Genomic DNA, 14,133 nt, shown 5'->3' with positions numbered 1-14,133 from the left:
CAGTCCCACGCTTTGATCTTGTTGCAGCTTTCAGAGACTCATAGAGGTAGCGGTCCCACACCAGATCAAGTCTCGACACACATTCAAGTTTTCTGGTCAGATATGGAATGAATATTACACAAGCATAGTCATCAAAGGTTTTTACTGCACTTGGTTTCAGCATCTGGATGATGGCTGCCCCATCTACAATGCTACAGGTAACCTTTGGACTGTCAGAGTATGCACTGTGAACTTGCTCCAGGCATGGAAGCAGATCGCTCTTCTGTCCACAGACAGTGCTGGTGGACATGATTGGTTCTCGTGTCGAAAGAACTCATCTAGGTTTCCATCTCTGGTCTGGCAAGCAATGTATAGTCTTGAAAAGAGCACCATGTCCTGTTTGACAGAGGCCCGTTTCTGTTTTTGTTTTGATATACTCCGCACAGTTGACGCACCAAATACCTTTATCGTATTTCTTGGTATGGTGTCATCCACTGGCTTCGTTCTATCAATAAGGCACTCTCTAGTGAAAGCTTCAAATTGGAGCTCTCCTATCTGCTTCACCTTTCTGACTGTCTCAGCAGCCGAAGGTCCAGCAAGTTCCTTTGAGTGGAGAACAATCAGGTCCTTGCTTTCCTCTTCAAATGGATTTCCAAAATGTTCCATTGCACCGACCAAAGAGCGTACATCTTTGATAAATGCAACCTGAACACTTGTTGTTTGGTCATGGTGACGTGTGTTATCTGATTTCTTGGAACCAATCTCAAACTCCTGTATGCATCGGGCAACTTCAGGTCCTGCTACCATCCATCGCAATAAAGCAGATGAGTTGTCTGTAAGGCCGACCGCACCACCATCTCCCTTGATGCAAGCATTCATCTGCTCATGGGCCTGGTCAATGGCCATGGAGGAAAACACTTTTTTAGTCTTCTGGACAGTGAAATGGCCTACCCTGAACGCTTGAGCTATGCTTGGGTGTGTCCTTGGTACACCATCCGGGTAACTATATGACAGTCATTCAAAGCCCCGTTACCCTTGGCTCGGCTCTCCCGCGCTGGCACATCCTGTCCATTCAGGTGCGGCTATCTAACTACATCTAATGTAAACTACATGGATGTGGGGCTAACATTAGATAGCATTTAGGAAACTAAACTACACTAGCACTAAACCATCACCACAACCAGCACATGACAGAAACTATGGCATTATTAGGCGGAGTGTATTTAGCTGGCACTGAACCCCATGCCGACTTTCACGGCAGTGGTGTTGCCAGTGTGCCCTGGCTGTGCTTAAACATCCACTGTATTACATGTCCATTCATCAAATGGTTCAGTTGTTGCTGATATAGGAATTGTTATGTTCATTAGATCACATGTTCACAAAATGGATAATAACTCTTGAAAGAAACAGTGATACTATCAGTGTTGCCGATTTAGCGACTTTTTGCCGTCTATTGCCATCTTGAAAATGGCGGCCATCTTGAATATTCATGACAACTTTTAAATTATCCATAAGGCATTTACCAAGTACTATGAATGCTAAATATGTCTAAAATGTCATATTATATTCATTACTCATCAGAAAACCGTTTTTGCTGGTGGCCATTTCGAAAAATGGCTGACATGGGCACCAGGTTGAAAATTCATGATGGCTCCATATCTAAATCTTTTTGAAATGCCTTTGGCGACATGTGTACCAAATTTCATGCTTGTATCACAAACTGAACGATTGTTTTGCTTAGCTGCTGCACTATAGCAAGAAAGTAAACAAAAGACCTCAAGGTGCAGTGTACAGTTGCAACACTGACAACATTGTCAAACACAAGGTAATAGGCCTAGAAGCAACATTAAATAATAGGAAGGTAACAAGGCAAATTGGATAATAAGCAAGACATCTAGGCGCAGTGTACAGTTGCAACACTGGCAACAATGTCCAACACAGTGATAAAGAAAAAATAAGTAAAGGATGCATCAACTTCATCGAACCGGGTGCGCAGAAAAAATAGCCCTTGGCTGGAATCTACCGGTATCTGGGGGGGGGGCTCTTGGTAAAGTTTATGAACCCCTGCTTTAGGCCTACACTACATCACTGCTTTTGACTGTCTGCATTTTGCAATAGGCCTATAGCCAGGCCTAATACCATTGTCATGATCCGTGAGCGAGGCTACATTACATGTTGTTGCGCTGCATTGCCTCCAGGTATCGCCAAATGACGAAAGCATTTGCGTGAAGATCTTCACTTTTCCACGTCAGTCTCTCACCTATCCGAACCAGTGGTGTAGTCTAGAACGCGGGTATACGGAGTACCACTTCTAAATTTCAAGGATTTCAGTACCCACTTAAAATTGATTGATCCATTATTTTGAATAGCACAAATATATAGGCCTACAGTATACCCACTTCAAAAATGCTCAAATAGGCCTATACAGTAGGCCCTATACCCACTTCAAAAAAGTAGACTACACCACTGATCATCCGAACGTGACCATGGAAAACAACTTCAGTAGTTTTGTCGTTTTTTCGTGCGTAGGCCTAAGCAAATTTCGAATGAGCCCCTAATGGACATTGTTTCTATTTAAAAATTGCAAACGCCCATAAACAATCTCTCTCTCTCTCTCTCTCTCTCTCTCTCTCTCTCTCTCTCAAAAGTGAAGTAAATCAGACTGCAGGCGCTCCCTCTTATTTGGTCGCGTCTGAAACAGAAATGATCCATGACACCCAGGTGATATGTTGTAGCATGCACCTAACGAGCTCGTGCTCATTTGTTATTGTCACGAGATTCATGCTAGTGTAAGTCAGTCACTATGCACTGGCACATACGACACAGTCATCGCACATCAGATAAGTACAAAATTATAGCAGCGAAATGCTAGGATAAACAAGAGTAGGCCTATTTGTGTGGGCTACGTAGATCGACACATCGCACTGGATTTCATCGAGAGGAGGAGCAGCGCGCGCGCACGACACACAGTCCCAATGATCCCGTGCTTGCGCCCTGTGCAGAAAGAGAGAAGTCGTGGTGAATCACTAGAAGCGGAGAAACAGGCGGTGGTAAGGGCACTGAACGACTGCCCTTTTGAGCCAGCACATGAGTGATATTCCTATCAAGGTGATAACCTTTGTGTTTTACTTAAATCCCATCCGTGACCGCTGGAACGCGTTGTGTCTAGCCTATCTGCAGAACTGAGACTCAACGTTCTCTGTCCTCTCTCCGCAGATGCTGAGGCCAGTGCTGCTGTGTCTGTGTGCGTTCACATACGGACAGGTCACTGGAACGGCAGCTCGTCCAGACAATGGCAATTTTCTGGATGACAAATGGCTCGGCGGCAGATGGGACAAATTCCGAGACGTACGTGCTGTTCATTATGTTTGTTTTTAGCGGTATTTCATGCTGTCTGTGTCCGTGCGTGTATGTGCGCGCGCGTCTGTGTGCGTGATGAAGGGAATGATGCCATGATGCGATAGCAAATAATAGGCTACTGATGGTTAATTCTCCATTTTGTTGTGAATTTAATGTTTTATTACAACGTGTGTAGCCTAGTTAACGTGTTATATCACAGAGTGAAGGCAATAGGCCTACCTCGCGATGTTTGGAGTTGACACGGGTTATTAAGCTTAAACAAGCTCGCCGGTTTAATGTTGAGAACAGTGTGCTCTCTGGTGTCTGAATAAGGCATTTAAACTTCATAAATAGACTCGATATAGGCCTACAGCATGTGAAGAGAATTTGGAGAAGACTCTATGTGACAAGGATTTGAGATGCAGCGAACTGTGTGGCTACTTATAAATGTTGAATAAGTGGCACAGGTTGCGAATTATTTTCGTGTACCAGCTATCTCTCGCTTGCATCTCTCTGTCTTCTCTGTCTTATTTATCATAGAGAATGGTATAGGCTACTGCTAAGGTTTTTGAGGAAAATATGAGCAATGGCGCACACTATATATTTTTATATTATATTTTTTCTGGCCTCGGAAGATGCATTTCTTATCAGTGTTTGCAGCCTACTATCGTGATATTTGTACAACAACAGTGGCACACTATATTGGGTGGTCCACTTGCAAGATCCTTTGATTGCACATTTCCATTGTTTATGTGTGACAAACTTTGTCAGCTAATGATGCTGTTTACGTAAGGTGCAATCACATGGGTGTAACACCAAACAGACAATACACCCAGGCTTTGCCAAATGAGCCACTGCTGCAAAGTGTTTACATGCCCTGTGCCAAAGAAAAATGTGGGCACCAGCACATGCACACACTGATGTACACACAACCATGCAGTACGCATCAGAGATTACTTTCTGCCCTTGTGACAGGGCACTGTGAGGTTTAAGCAGGTAAGCTGATTGGGGAATGGGTGTGCTAATTACCCAGCCGCTCATTTGATGAAGCAGCATGGCCTGCTTATACCTCAACCACCACCACCTTTAGACACAGATAGAGAGAGAGAGGCAGGGAGAGAGAGTGAGAGGCAAGAAGAGAGTGGGAAAGAGGGGGGGGGGGGGGTAGCAATACAGCATATACAGACACTTTCAAGAATATACATTTTTGATTGGTAAAAATGTGTGTTGAAATGTGTTTTGGCGGCACGTTCAAATGACATTTTCTTCAAATATTGGAAAATATGCAAAGTTGACGAACTTCTACGTACTTAACCCAAAGAGCTATACAATCATGGGATGGGACACACCTCATCACCCCCTTGAATTTGCTTGACCCAGAGCCATGATTTTCATCACATCATGTAGATGTTCACAGAAATAGACATTTACCGTCTCAATTAGCTGAGTTTTCATATGTTTGTGTGCTCACGCTACCTAAAATCAGTCAGGTGACAAATGCTGTTTGATATTTATATGATTTGGTTCTCTGTATGTTTCATGAGCATGTGAATAAGCATTTTGGAGCTGACAGGCTTTGAAAGTCCATCGTAATCTACCTGCGGTCTGCACACCGCAGAGGACGAGGATAGGGGGTAAAGGGATCTGCTGTCTGCTAACCGGCACTGAAGTGTTTTAATCGAGATTACGCAATTGCTCCAAGGTGACATCTCAATTCATGTAAACATGGTTACTTCTGTCCTCCCAAGTATAAAACAACAGTAAGGGATGGCTAGGAGAAAGAGAGACAGACAGAGAGGGGAAAGGCTATGGAGTGGGACAGACATGGCTCAATGTTAAGAGTGCTGGCCTTTAGATCAGAGGGTTGCGGGTTCAAATCCCACCCTTACTGGGACCTTCATTAATGGCTGAAGTGCCCTTGAGCAAGGCACCTAACCCCACATTGCTCCAGGGCCTGTAAACAATACCCTGCACCTAAAATAACTGTAAGTCGCTTTGAATAAAAGTGTCAGCTAAGTGTAATGTAATGGAAAGGGTGTGTGGTTGAAACAAATGGGGTCATTTTGACTGTGTGTTAGTTTGTGACTTAATGAGTGAGTGTGTTAACATGACAAAGTGTGTGTAGCTTACCAGTGAGAGAACAACATTGTGTATTATTTAAGCAAAATATAGAGGCTGGGTATGGAACTGAGTGGCAAACATTACAAGTGTGAGCTGTGTGTGGATCTCCAGCTCTCTGAGATGTGTTGGATAGATGTTCAGTTCCTGAGGTGACATGCACCCACCACAAGGCCTGAGATGGAGACAAGATGTGTCGATTTGATGCTTTCCATAGCCATTAGAGGCAACAAGTAGTTTTTGCTCGCGAGTATTTACAGAAACATTCAGCCTATCTGTTGAACATTGTGGCACTAAAGTCCAATACACTCCACACCACTCTCAGCCAACGTAGTTGATATGACATGATATCTGACTAACTATTGTGTTTCAGCATGCAGTTTGGTATTAAAGGGAACAATTGGGCAGTTTATTCCGTTTCAGTTTCAGTTTCAGTTTCAGTTTTAGTTTTAATTCAGTTTTTTTATTTCACCTTTCAAAGGGAACTAAAATCACATGGATGTCTCTTTTTCAAATGAGCCCTGGCCAAGGCAGTAGCAGCAGCAGCACATATTTACATTACAACAGACAGAATAAAAGAACAAAACAAACAGTTACAACAAGTGTGGGACCAGACAATGTAAAACAAGGTTGAGTTGAAAAACGGAAAAAATAATTATGTTATTATGTTGCTGGGAACCTATGGGAACGTGTATTACATTTGGGGAGTTGAGATTAGAGGATCATATGTTTGATTTGTATCATTGTGGGCTGGACCAGTCTTTCCTCCTGTCCTCTAAGCCATGCCCTTGGGAAAGACATTTCAACCCCTCATCAGTTTGAGGCAGTGATTCTGAAAGTGGTCCATGGGAGAGCTGAAGTGGTCCACAAAGGATTTCTACAAATAGAGCTCCAAGACAAGCCAGCACAGACTGTGGCCCTGTCCCATTACTACCACTTCCTCTCATTTTCTAAATCTTTAACACTGGCTTTTGAGGGTGCACATGGAATTGTTCAGAGTGTCCCTCTAGAGAGAGAGTGAGGAAAAGTTCTTAAAATCCCCTTGAATCTGAGGTGGGACCCCCAGTCCCCCACAATAAAAGAAGTGTGAGGGAGAGGAAGGGGACACAGCCTATAACTGTGACATTATTAGAATGCTAAATATAACAATAAGATAGGCCTTTAATTTCTTTTAAAAAGTGACAAATTCATTTGACAGGTGTACCCTGAAAAAAGAAATTGGGACCAAGTGGTCCATGGCCTGAAAAAAGTTTGAGAAACACTGGTATAGGGAAACTAAATTTATACCCAATTCATTGTAAGTTTCTCTGGGAGCTATCCTGGCTCAGTCATATTTCTGCACAAAATGTTGTGATAAACTCCATTGACCAAGGAGGCTATCTCTGCCTTTTTTGTGTGTTTTTATGGGGCCCCACCCGTGGTATTTGTCAAATTAGCCTTTTACACTGTGTCGTCATGTCAGAAAAGTTCCTTTTGAACCAGAGATGTACAACTACCAGTTTCAGGCAAGAAAATCATGGTGTCTACATGTGTATGTCTAGGTCACTTGGCCTGCTTAGAATGCAAGGAAAAGTTCAGTGTTCGAATGTGTCTGACATCAAGTGATGAAGGCCTGTTACATAGTGTTCATGTGGTGCCAGCATAGAAGTCAAGGCCCCAGGAATACACCCAGAAGTAGAAGGCAAATTGAAGGTCAATTGAAGCCAGCCCTTTACTAGCACAAACTTGCGCCATTCACCCCTTTAATTTATGGAGTAAACCTAGCTTTACTCCCTTGTCTGCTGGAAAAGATTAAGGGTATATAACCATATACCAACAGTTTTGGATTATTGCAACTTTTAAACATCAGAAAGCATAGAGGTGCAGAAGGGGTGGTGCCAAACTGATTTGAGGTTCATTGCTCTCCCATTGACAGCATGCTGTTCCTGAATGCTCTATTTATTTTAATGTGTGTCTTAACACAACTCCAGCTACATTTAGCTGTATTACTGAACGATTTTGAAAACTTTATACATCCTTTAATTTCTGTAATGTTTAAATCCAATCACTTAATAACTCGTTTTTTTATTTTACATTTGATTTTGTTTAAAAAAGTGTAAAAGTAATCTGTATGAGGTGCAGGGTTTAGTTATAACTTCAGGAAAATAATCGCCACAACCATGCACAAAAATGGTCTTTAGATTGCTAGCTTTTGGTCATTTGAGTTTCATCACAGATAAAGAACACTTGAGGTCGCATTGACCATCCCTGTCTATTGGAGCAAATGGCTCAATTTGATCAATGCCATTGTTTGTTTGGGGGTAACACTCCTTGAATGAACATCAATAGGTGACATGGTGATCCACAAACTATTCTGTGGTGGGTAGCAGCCAAATAACATCTTTGCCAACAAAATATTTTCCAGCACGGTGGCACCCTAGGCTGGCCATGCTAAACACGACACCTTGTGTTCATCTATGGTCTATCTACCAAAAGCTAGCTTTCTCACCGAAGCCCTTTTTTGCACACGCATGTAATATTGTACCTTGTTTCCAAATAGCATAGCACCTGAAATGTGACGCTAATGTGTCCGAGAAAATATGATGTGAATCAAACTGTGGCCACAGTGTGCTGTTGAAACCTTAGGACTTGCTCCTGAGAAGTATGATAGATCCGTGCTCACACAAATGCTCTCGCGCGCACGCGCGCACACACACACACACACACACGCACACACACACACACACACACACACACACACACACACACACACACACACACACACACACACACACACACACACACACACACACACACACACACACACACAAAGCATTCCATGCTGACTTCAGCAAAAACGACCATCCGTTTGTACACAGTGGCTTCCTCCGAGAGAGGAAGGCAAAACAGTTAACTCCCCATGGTGTCTGAAGTGGCAGGTTGCTGACCGCAAGGCTTCTCATTTCAGTTGGAATTATGTTGTTTTTCAGTGTATCATGTAGAAATTGTACATGTACACAAGTTGTACATCACTGATTCTTGAAAGAAGGGGCATGAATTACCTAAAAAAACAGGAAAACAATATGGCTAATGTGAACAAACTATGCATATTATGTTAAAGAGTACAGTAGATATTAGTCACCTCCATCAGATGTCAGGTTTTGTGTCTGATGGTGGTGACAAAAGCCTCCAAATGCTTCTCAGAGGAGGCTAAAGTATAATTCAGGGATTAAAGTTTTCCGTCGCTACGACGGAATTCCGTCAACTGGATTTTCGTTTGGACGGATTTCCGTCCGTATAATTTATGTCAATTAATTTACAATTTTTACTTTCCAACTGAACTCAAATCGAGAGCACTCCTGGTCATGAGAAGGGGACGAGAGGTGTGTTTGGTGTAGACCTACGGATGTAGTTAGGCTATACACTCCACCATTGGCGGTGTGATACAACATTCACTCATCAGTAGCCTAGTTTTGGGTCATCCCCTGTTCTTCCGTGTTCCAAAAAAAAGTACACGAGCGGTCAACCATTCTGTGGTAGCGCAGCGCGAGAGATTAAAAAAATAAATAGCCAAAATTGTTGCTGATGGCAGAAAAGAAAATAATTGTAATACAATGTATAAAGTGCAGTGACGTTTCCATATCATTGCACCTGCCGTGGCAGATATTTAGAAAAAAAAATGAATAGTTTACTTCGACTGCGTATGATGTCCTTTTCATGAAGGGTTTGCCTTTTAAGCATTGTGACTCTTACTAGCATTATTCATCATAGCCCCAATGGGACGACTATGGCAGCTAACTAGGATAGCCTACCATGCGTTTCATCCTCAAAGTTTAACGCGTTTGACTGGCTGCTTGTAGAGCTAGTTGTCTTTTTGACAACGGATAATTCACAGTCTCATCTGTACTCATAGCAGATTAACTTTGTTGTTGCCGATATATATATTCAAGAAATAAGTTAAAAATGGGTTGCATTTGGGTCACGGATAGGCTATCCCTGGCAGAGCCAATTTATGCCACGTCTTGTTCTGGGAAGCAGTGTTCTGATGGGTGGACTCATGGTCGATAAATGCCGTTTCGACGTTTGTTTCACTTTCAAGGCTGGTTACTGTGTGACGCTATTTCTGCTAACTGGAATAGTGTGCAGCAGCAACAGTTGTGTGTGCGCTTGTTTTTGAGTGGCTCAACGTCTGTGCCCATCTTCTCGGACTATGCGTTTCGTTTGAGTTCAGTAGCCTATTTGCGCACTGCGCACTCAGGACTGATGGGTGGGTGATTTGCCTTGATTCGAGTGGAAAGCTGCGCGACAAGCTTGGCAAAGTGTGTTACTTTTGTAAACGATAGGCGTATGTCTGTGACTGTCGTGTCTGCTGCGTCCTGTCAGCTTGTAGAACACGTGCGCATAGGAAGAATCGGGGACATTTTTTAAATCAATGGTAAGCGTGTGCTTGGCACCGCACATCGAGAAGCAAAAAAGTAGCCAGTAGTTTTCAAAACGGTAGAACACAGAGGTAGACATACCGCACCCTGTTTGTAAACGTCAAGAAGTTATTTGTAACAGGATGAATACTGAAAAAGGCCGAAGGGTGAAAAACATACAAATAATTAAAGCTAGTTTTCTCCCTCTGATTGCTATGATCAGGGCTTTTTAAATGTCAGAAATACAACTGCAAGCAATGCGCACCAGTGCTTTCACCAGAACAGTGTTTGCCCATTCTAATGTGAAAGACAAAATATAGCCTACTACTACAACAAAAAAAACCATAATGGGATCACTCACTGTATCAACACATTGCAATTCCAAGTCAATAATTCTGTGAGATCAGCTACCATTTTGAAGCAGCATTCATTGTGAATCCATTCTGCATGATGTTGTGAACAATTCATAAACAATGGGTAGAAATAAGAGGAAATAACCAAAACATGCCCCAAATTTCAGTTCAATCTTTGCAGTCTGATATAGTATCCATTATGCCTCCATTCTCGGCCAGTTCTAGTCAATCTGGTGAGCGAGCGGCCTAGGCCTGCCCGCCCTCTTTCCTTTTTTTGTATTTAGAAATTGGCATCTGTAAACATAGCATTGTAGGCCTACATCTGATTGAGCACATCTGATCTAGTACCTACAGGTACACATTACTGAGTCTATATAGGTCTACTGAGTGTATAATGAATATTCATTGTTCATGTGAAGTGTAAAGATTTATGTTGGTTGAAGTTCTAATTCTGTGGTACTTTTTGGTATTACTGGCGCCCTCAAGACATAGGCCTATTCTGCTCTAGGGCGACTGCCCCGTCTGCCTATGCCGCTGGCTCTGGCACCATTCCTTGCATGTATGTTTCGTCATGAGGGCAGAGCCTGGCTACATTGGTTTTCGTAGGGTTACGGAGTGATACTCGATCGGGTGCCTAACCGGTAAAAAAGTTCAGTCAGATTACTTTTTTTTGCTTTAATCCCTGATAATTCTGGATAAGAAAGAATACTAGTATGGTTCCAGGCTTCCAGCAATCCATATCCGTAGTCTGTTTGTCTTTGATAACACCAAGATAAACACATTTGTTTTAGATGGTGTCAAGCATGTATTGTGATAACCAAGTGAGTAGTACAAAGAAAAGGGTCAAGCATGTCAAGCATGGTAGTGGGACTGACATGGTTTGGAGCTGCATGAATGCAGTCATCATTGGGAAGCTGAATTTTAATGTACTGTGACTACTGAAGCAGATCATGATCCTCTCTATTGACGTTTAACATAGAGGTGCACTCACTTTTGTGAGACATTAATGGCTGTATTTTGAATTATTTTGACTGAACAATAAATTCATACAGTTATATAGGTTATACACTGGCCACTGTTCATTGTGTCATAGTGACATTTCTTTAATGTTATCCCATGAAAAGATATTCTAACAAATCTGCAGAATTGTGAGGGGTGTACCCACTTCTGTGACACATTGTAAATAATGATTTATATGAAAGTGGGGGAGCCCACCCCGCCACGACTTTAAAGGATAACTTCTGCCAATTTCGACATGCAGTTGTAATGCTCACTCTACCCTGGACTTGTCAGTACCTGAGATTTTTTTTTTCTTCAGCCTTTTCTGAGAGCCTGGTTATTGTAATGTGGGCAGGCGTTTGTTTACGTTTTTTTTTTTTTTTTAAAACTCTCGATTTATTCCTAACAACATCCAATATCAGCAGACAACTAGCAAACAGCAATACCTTTTGGGATAATATTTGGAGTAGGCCTATGTTAAGAAAGTTTTTAATGTAAACAAAATCTGCCCTCATTAGAGTAGCTCAGATCTCGGAAAGGGCTGAGTCGAAAAATGCAGCATCACCGGGTACTGGCAAGTCAAGGGTAGCGTGAGCAATACAGCAGCATATTGAAATTGGCAGAAGTTATCATTTAATGTTCAGGATCATTGGCACGACAGTCAGAGCATATCCACAACTGTAGCAATTACAGGTAGTCCATCATGCTGCCTTTCCCTTCGGGAGATGCACCCATGTGCTGCACACAACCTCAGGCGTCCCACTTTCTCCTATCAAGGCCTCACCCATCATTGGTATCACTGCATTGTGATCAACCTGACCTGAGGGTTTATCATTTAGCACACACATTAGGTGTGCTCTGACTGCAAGCCATCCTTGTTCTGACACCATCTGTATCGAAGGGTAGAGGTCATCCCCATCTGGCGTCATCCCCAGGTATCGGGGGTAAACATGGGGAAGGCTCTTTCACTTGGCTGGCACAGCACACCCGCAAACCTAGTGATGGTACCCTATTGTACACCTGGGAATTCATGGTATGGGTAATTTAACCACTGTGCCATGGAGTGATTAGGGGATTTTGTGTAATATTTCCATGCGTAGATAAACAGGTCATAAGCCTCCTAACATAAGCCTCCTAACTGGAGCTAATTAAATGTTAGCATGTGATGCAGCAAACAAATTGAAATCACAAATAATACATATATAATAATACAATAATAAATACATCATTACAACAGGCATTAGCGTAAACAAACTTTGTCTTGCTGTACTTTGTATTTTGCATACTTTTTGTATGGGCATCATCACATACACAAAAGAGCATACACAATTATAATTTGTGCATGTGGTGCAGGAACAATTGCAGGAAACAGCGCATTTCCTATGTATGCATGTGTGAGGTGTTTTCAGATGTTTGTTATGTGAGAAAAACAATACAAGTGTGAACAGATATGCATTAGAGGCCTCTTCAAAGGGATTTCCTCTGCTTTCGGACAATTTACACACGCATTCCATTAGTGTTTGAGTGTGTGTGTGTGTGTGGTGTGCCGTGTGTATTGCACATGCTGCCTGTCTAACTTAAGTTTCTGTCCCTTTTCAGAGAAATTCATCGTACATACTTTATCAGTTCTTATTATAAATCAAGTGGCAGTTTGTCCATTTGAAGTTTTCCTTAAAAACAATCATTTTAAAAATTAATTCTATGTCTGTCATGTGAACACACATGTACATTTATTACATCTCTCACCATAAAACCACTTTGTAAATCCAGTTAATAGTATACAAGTTAAATTACTCTGTCATGACACATAGCCTAATTAGTCTGGCTTCCTGACAATGACATTTGTAGGCCTATGTAAGAAACACATTTTAAATTCAAACAAAAAATAAAGTAAGTATGTGCAGTTTTATGGTGAGTGATCTATATAGGGTAAGTTTTCAAATAGTTCTGTAACATGTTATGTGATAGTGGCTATTGGCAAAGTACCTTTTGCCCTGTGTGCGTATGTTCATATGTTCTTTCTTTTCTCTTGCTGTTCGAAGGAGGTTGAGGTTTGTATGGAATAAAATAAGCTTGTTTTTTTAATACTTTCATACCACTTTTAGTGAAATAATCTATGATCTATTTGTCATTTTTAAAAGTACTTTTTTCTGGTCTAGGAACCTGGTACCTGGAATCCAGGAAAGCCATTTGATCAAGGTAATTGTGTGTGTGTGTGTGTGTGTGTGTGTGTGTGTGTGTGTGTGTGTGTGTGTGTGTGTGTGTGTGTGTGTGTGTGTGTGTGTGTGTGTGTGTGTGTGTGTGTGTGTGTGTGTGTGTGTGTGTGTGGTTGTGTGTGGGTGTGTGTGTGAGCAAGAGAAGGAAATACTGTATATCTCTTGCTGTTATAATCCCTATTTCACATTCACACATTATTAAGTAATGGGGAATCTAATAACCATGAAGCGCCGTCCTATTTTTATGTCACACCACATACACTTCACTAATGAACACAGTAGTAGAGGATGGACATCATAGAGCACAGATATACACTCACGGAAACAATAGAATTTGACTGTGTTGATGAGTTGGGACAGGATTATCTGGGATTTGCTTAAGAGTCTTAAAGGCAAAGGTCAGAATAAGACTGGACACAAGCTTTGGCAGTGTGCATGTGTGAGTGCGCGCGCGTGTATGTGGCTAATGGCATTAGCAACCTCAACTCCTTCTTGGAACACTCATCAGCGGCAGAAGTCTTGAGTGGAGCAGAGTTCAGAAATAGAAGTTCTGCATTTACGTCCCCTGAGGCATCCTGACAGCGGGGGGCAAAGGGGTCAGTTGTCCCATGCCCATGGAGAGTAGGGGCCTATAATTGGCTTCTCATTACATTGTATATGTTTGTTCAGGGGGCCCTTTCAGATGGCTTTGTTCAGGGCCTGGCCAAAGCTGTCAGCAACCCTGAGGCATCC

At 42.2% G+C, this 14,133-nt stretch overlaps 1 long non-coding RNA gene across 1 annotated transcript; it reads left to right on the top strand.

Annotated features, from left to right (window-relative positions):
- The first annotated feature begins 2,919 nt into the window (after positions 1 to 2,919).
- Positions 2,920 to 13,384, top strand: LOC134466209 (uncharacterized). Its single transcript, XR_010038240.1, has 3 exons — positions 2,920 to 3,087; positions 3,196 to 3,327; positions 13,345 to 13,384. It is a non-coding gene; the product is annotated as an uncharacterized LOC134466209 (long non-coding RNA).
- Positions 13,385 to 14,133: the final 749 nt, after the last annotated feature.

Source organism: Engraulis encrasicolus, chromosome 16, assembly GCF_034702125.1.
Source record: "Engraulis encrasicolus isolate BLACKSEA-1 chromosome 16, IST_EnEncr_1.0, whole genome shotgun sequence".
NCBI classification, from domain to species: domain Eukaryota; kingdom Metazoa; phylum Chordata; class Actinopteri; order Clupeiformes; family Engraulidae; genus Engraulis; species Engraulis encrasicolus.
Note: the sequence above shows the minus strand (reverse complement) of the source record. Positions and strands in the feature narration are given on the sequence as shown.